The sequence below is a fragment of the Sapajus apella genome, unplaced genomic scaffold, assembly GCF_009761245.1.
Source record: "Sapajus apella isolate SASKATOON/1434 unplaced genomic scaffold, GSC_monkey_1.0 scaffold392, whole genome shotgun sequence".
NCBI lineage: Eukaryota > Metazoa > Chordata > Mammalia > Primates > Cebidae > Sapajus > Sapajus apella.
This window is the reverse complement of record NW_022437329.1, coordinates 20,677-26,431: the sequence shown is the minus strand read 5'-3', so window position 1 is coordinate 26,431 and position 5,755 is coordinate 20,677. Positions and strand designations below refer to the sequence as shown.

Genomic DNA, 5,755 nt, shown 5'->3' with positions numbered 1-5,755 from the left:
CGTAGGCACTAAATTAATTTTTATTGACTGAATGAATGAAATATGAGGTATTAAGTTGCATCGCAGAAAATTATAAACTGAAACACTGAAAAAGTTAAGATTTTATTTTATGTAACTATGTGTGTATCAATTCATCAATTCATTCCATAAGTCTGTTGAGCCTCTGTATGAATTTTATAAGACTGTGTTATTATTGAAAATATTGGCTTTAAATAACACCCATTTATTGTATTCATTCATTTATTTTTAGAGACACAGTCTCCCTCTGTCATCCAGGATGAAGTGCAGTCACATGATCATGACTCACTGCAGCCTCAAACTCAAGGGATCCTCCTGCCTCAGTCTTCAGAGTAGCTAGGACTATAAGTACCACCATGCTCAACTTATTAAAGAAAAAAAAACTGTAGGATAGCAGTCTCACTATATTATCCTGGCTGGTCTCAGACTCCTGGCTACAAGTGATCCTCCTGTGTCACCTCCTCAAATGTTATGATTACAGGTGTGTGCTACCACCCCTGGCCTAACAACACCCATTTATCTGTTTATAGTTCCTTAGTCAGAAATCCTGGCATGATGTGGATGGAATCTGTTCTGTGCTTCCCAAAGCTGTGTTTTCGTTTTGAATCCTCCTTCAGGCTTATACAGAGGAGGCAGAATGCAGTTTCTGGCAGTTGCAAGACTAAGGTTCCTGTTTCTTGCTGGCTGTCAAGGTAGAGAACAGGGAGGGATGTGGTCAATTCCTGGTGCCCATCAGCATTCTTGACTACCCAGCTCCTTCATTTTCAAAGCCCAGAGTGGAGGAAACCCCTCATGCTGAATCCCTCTCACACTGTGAATCTCTATGCTCAGGAAGGACCCAGCCTTTCAAGTGCTCAGCTGATTAAGACAGTCCAAGCAGGATAAACCCAGCCTAAAGTCAAATAATTGAGGCCCTTACTTATATCTGCTGAATCCCTTCACAGCAGCACCTGCATTAGAGTTGGGTGAATAACTGGGGGAAGGTGGATGACCAGGAGGTCGTTGTTGGGGGCCATGATAGAATCAGCCTAGCAAGGGTTGGATCTTCCTTTTGTGTTTAATTGAGACACAGTTGGAAATTGAAGTTCAAGTAAAGTGATCATTGTGAACGGTAATAAAATACATTCTCTTCAGCCATGGAAATTCTCCTTACCTTTTACAACCAAGTTATATATTTAGTATCTTACAATTAATTTAGGCCAGATGTTGTGGCTCATGCCTGCAATCCTAGCACTGTGGAAGACAGAGGAAGGTGGATCCATTGACTCTAGAAGTTCAAGATCAGCCTGGGAAACATGGTCAAACCCCCATCTCTGCCAAAAAATTAGAAAATTAGCCAGGCATGGTGGTTCATGCCTGTCATCCCAGCTACTCAGGAGGCTGAGGACAGAGGACCCCTTGAGCCCAGGAGGTGGGCACTGCAGTGCATAGTGATCACGCCACTACATTCCATCATGGATGACAGAGAGAGACCCTGTCTCAAAAATAATAAAATTGATGATGACAAATTTAGAGCACATGCAAATTAACGTGTAATAATCCATCCTCTCTTTTGAAAATCTATTAGTTATTTACTATTGCATAATAAATTATGTAAAACATAGCAACTCAAAACAACAAATATTCATCATCTCCCACATCTTTCAATGGTCGGGAATCCAGGAGAGGTTTCCCTGAGTGCTTCTGGCTCAGTTCCTCTCACAAGGCTGTAGTCCAGCTGTCAGCCAAGGGCTGCATCATCTGAGGGCTTCACTGAGGCTGGGGATTCACGTGAAACATGGCTCAGTCACATGGCTGTTTGAAAAGGCCTAGTTTCTTGTTGTCTGGTTCCAGAAGTCCTCAGTTCTTGGCCACATGGACCTTCCTGCAGGGCTGCTTGTCGCACAGCAGCTGGCTTCCCCCAGAGCTCACGATCCCAGAGACAGAGAGAAAGTAGAAGCCGCAGTGACTTTTATGTTCTACATCCAGAGTCACAAACTGTTATGTCAGCATTACTCCATCAGTTAGAAGTTGCATTAGCTCATTCTCACACTGCTATAAAGAAATACCTGAGACTGGGTAATTTATAAAAAAAGGAGGTTTAATTGACTCATAGTTCTACATGGCTGAGGAGGCTGCTCCAGGAAACTTACAATCATGGCAGAAGTAGAAGCCAACACATCCTTCTTCACATGGTGGCAGAAGAGAGAAATGCAGAGCGAAGCAGGGAAAAACTCCTTGTAAAACCATCAGGTCTCATGAGAATTCACTCACTATCATTAGAACAGCATAGGGGAACCGTCCCCATGAGCCAATCACCTCTGATGTGGTCCCTCCTCCAATATGTCAGATTACAATTCGTAAGACAATTCAAGATGAGATTTGCGTGGGAACGCAGAGCCAGGCCATATCAGAAGTGCATCATTAAATCCAAGCCACACTCAAGAGAGAGAATTAAGCTGCACCTCTGGAAGGATTTGCATATATGTTAAAAGCAAAATTGAAACTATTGTTTCAAGATTTTGTAACTCAAAGTCTTTTTTAAATCTAATTGTTTTTCATTAATGCTTTAAGCTTGTCTTTTAATTTAATGAATTTTAAGTTCCAGGGTACCAGTGCTGGATGTGCAGGTTTGTTACATAAGTAAACGTGTGCCATGGTGGTTTGCTGCACCTATTAACCCATCATCTAGGTTTGAACCCCGGTATGCATTAGCTATTTTTCCTAATGCTCCTGCCACCACTGATCACCCTTCACAGGCAGTTTAGTCCATAGTGGTACTATTTTGATGATATTTTCCATTAATAAAATGTAATTTCAGATTTAAAAAGATTTTAATAAAAATTTATTTTTTAAAATTTTGCCTACTTTAATTTCAGAACAAAATGAACAAACAAAATAAAAAACCACAATACACAGCTTCCAATCCTGCTGTCTGAGTAGGGAAAGAATGGGGGCTTGACACCCTTGTTTCCTGCCTTCAACAGAAGGACAGAAGAGAAAAAAACACGAGATATCAGCAGGAGGAGCCAGGTGGGACAGGGGCACTCAAGGCTGCAGTGGGAGCCATGGGGACACTATACAAGGGCAGTTTTCCAACTATGAACTCCTAATCTACTTCTTCCATGCGAGACACATCATCATCACCCTCAAGAGGGGGGATCTCATCAGGAACTGCAGCACTGGGTTCCTCTGCTGCCACTTCATCTTCATCGATACCTAGACCTAGCTTGATTATACAGTAGATGCAGTTGGAGTGGGTCTGGGGATCCTCAAGGGAAAAGCCAGAAGAGAGCAGGGAGTTTTCAAACAGCAGCACCACAAGGTCCTTGACTCCCTTGTCATTCTAGTCTGCCTCAGCCTTCTGCCACAGTGTCTCCACAATAGGGTGGTCAGGGTTGATCTCCAGGTGCTTTTTTGGCCATCATGTAGCCCATGGTGGAGTCGTCCCAAAGTACCTGGGCTTTCATGATCCACTCCATATTGGCTGTCCAGCCGTAGGTGCTGGTCACAATGCAGCAGGGTGAAGACACCAGCCTATTGGAGATTGTCAACTTCTCAACCTTCTTAACTAAGATTTCTTTCATGAGCTTGCAGAGGTTCTCAAACTTTGCCTTGCTCTCTTCCATTTTCTTCTCCTCCTCATCCTCCAGTAGCTGCAGACCCTCCTTGGTAACTGAGACCAGGCTCTTCCCATCAAACTCCTTTAGCTGCTGCACACAGTATTCGTCAGTGGGCTCAGTCATATATACCACCTCGAAGCCGCACTCGCTCCACAAAAGCTGGGTTGGCCACCTGCTCTTTGCTCTCATCAATGATGTAATAGATGGACTTCTGTGTCTCCTTCATGCGAGAAACATACTCTGACAGAGACGTCATCTCCTCTCCAGACTGGGAGGTGTGATAGCACAGCAGCTCACACAGTCTGCCCTTACTAGTGCATCCTGAAGGGATCATCCCATCCGCTAGTGCCTTGGAGGGACCCCACTCGCTCAATCCTCCTCTTGGGGTGGTTCCTGGTGATGCTTCCTCAGGAGCTCCTGCCTCCAGTTGTGTGGGGGATCGGTCGGAGTGGTGGGAAAAGCTACAGGGAAAGGGGGCAAACCTTTTGAGAAGTTGGAAGGTTCTGCAGAGCCCCGGGGGAGAATAGCTGAAGGCAGCTGTTCTATAACCCTGAGGCAGAGGGCAAGTAGGTACAAGGCAGTGCAGGGGAATTTATCTTAAACAGGCCTGTTTATTTATGTTGACCAGGAACTAATCTTTCATCATCCGAGTGCAGGGAACAGTAAATGTAATTATCTACAGGCTGTGTTTGCTCCAGGCTTTTGGCATTGTGCCTGCACTGAACAAAAGCAAGCAGCTCCAGCTTCTGGAGGCTGCCCTGTGGCCACTAGAGCCAGGCCGTCACCTAGCTGCTCTTACACTGCATACCTGTATCTGAGTACTCATTTCATTCATCGGCCAGGGTCTGTGGGTCAGACCAGACACAGCTGCACAAATCCCTGAGAATGGCACATGCATGAGCGGATGTCAGGAACTGCCATTCTCCAGTGCTGACTTGAGACTGTGTGTGTATGTGTATGTCTGCACAAGTGTGTGCATGTGCACGGGTGGGAATGGGAGTGTGTGTGCATGTGTGTAAGCATGAGTGTGGAAGTGGAGCATGAGTATGTGCATGCCCACAGGCAGCAGTGGGAGTGCCAGGGTCCTCACTCCTCCCTGCTTTGCTTTCTCCCCAAAATGTGACCACACAGCAGCTTGGCCATCATCTAGGTTTAAGTGTATTAAAGACAAGGGAAACATAACTAGGACTCCAGGCTCAGCCTGGAGATGTGTGAGGCCTCCGACCTGGAGCAGCACCTGACACTAAAGACCAGGCACAAATCACAGCACAAGGAGGGATCCAGACAAATAGACAAGAAATAACCACAGCAGGAACTTTGTGGAGCAGAGCGAGGCTGCACACCAATCAGCACCTGCCCCTCCACCCGCCCTTCTCTCCCCACCTGCCCCTACCTCAGCACCGCAGATCCTCAGAATCTAAAAAGAGAACCTGATTTCCATGTTTTATTAATAGTTGGTAACATTTCACCACATCTTTATAGAAAGGATATGAGAACAGTAACTGACAGAGCAAGACATCTATTTAGTTTAAGTGAGTGAAAGGGGAGATCTGGGAAGGAGACACTGACACTCTTCCATTCTCAGAAAAGGAGGGTTGATCTAGGGAAGGGGACCCCAGGCCTGGATATTGGGATTATGTGGAAGGGGTTCTTGGGGATCTGTGGAATTGGCCCCTCTCTCCCCCATCCTCCCCATGCTATGCTTGGAAGGAGACAGCTCATCAGCTGAGCAGCTGGGAGAAAGAAGTAAGCAGCTAGAGAGACAAGGGAGCTGAGAACAATCGGTGTCTTGCTGGTCTGCATAAGGCAGCTCTCAAACTGTGGAGAACACGGTAATGACCAGATTCAGCTCAGCCACTCTCAGCCTCCACACCCTGAGCATTATGGGCAGCCCATCACCATCCCCTACCTTTAAATCCAGAGATTCCCCCACAGCCCAAAGCTGCTCCACTTCCTCAACTCCTGTTGGCATTAGACTCCAGGGATCATATTTCAGGAAGCTGTGATCACAGCTTCCAGGACCCTGTCACCACCTGGAGAATGACAATAAAGAGGACCCGGCAGAGTTGGATCTTTATTTATTTCCAGGAGGAAACTATTTGAGGTAGGACTATGAGATGAAGAGGCACAGGCCT

At 45.9% G+C, this 5,755-nt stretch overlaps 1 pseudogene across 1 annotated transcript; it reads right to left on the bottom strand.

Annotated features, from left to right (window-relative positions):
- Positions 1-2,926: 2,926 nt before the first annotated feature.
- On the bottom strand, positions 2,927-4,181 carry LOC116545829 (annotated as a pseudogene). Its single transcript, XR_004266468.1, has one exon. The product of XR_004266468.1 is annotated as a heat shock protein HSP 90-beta pseudogene (transcript).
- Positions 4,182-5,755: the final 1,574 nt, after the last annotated feature.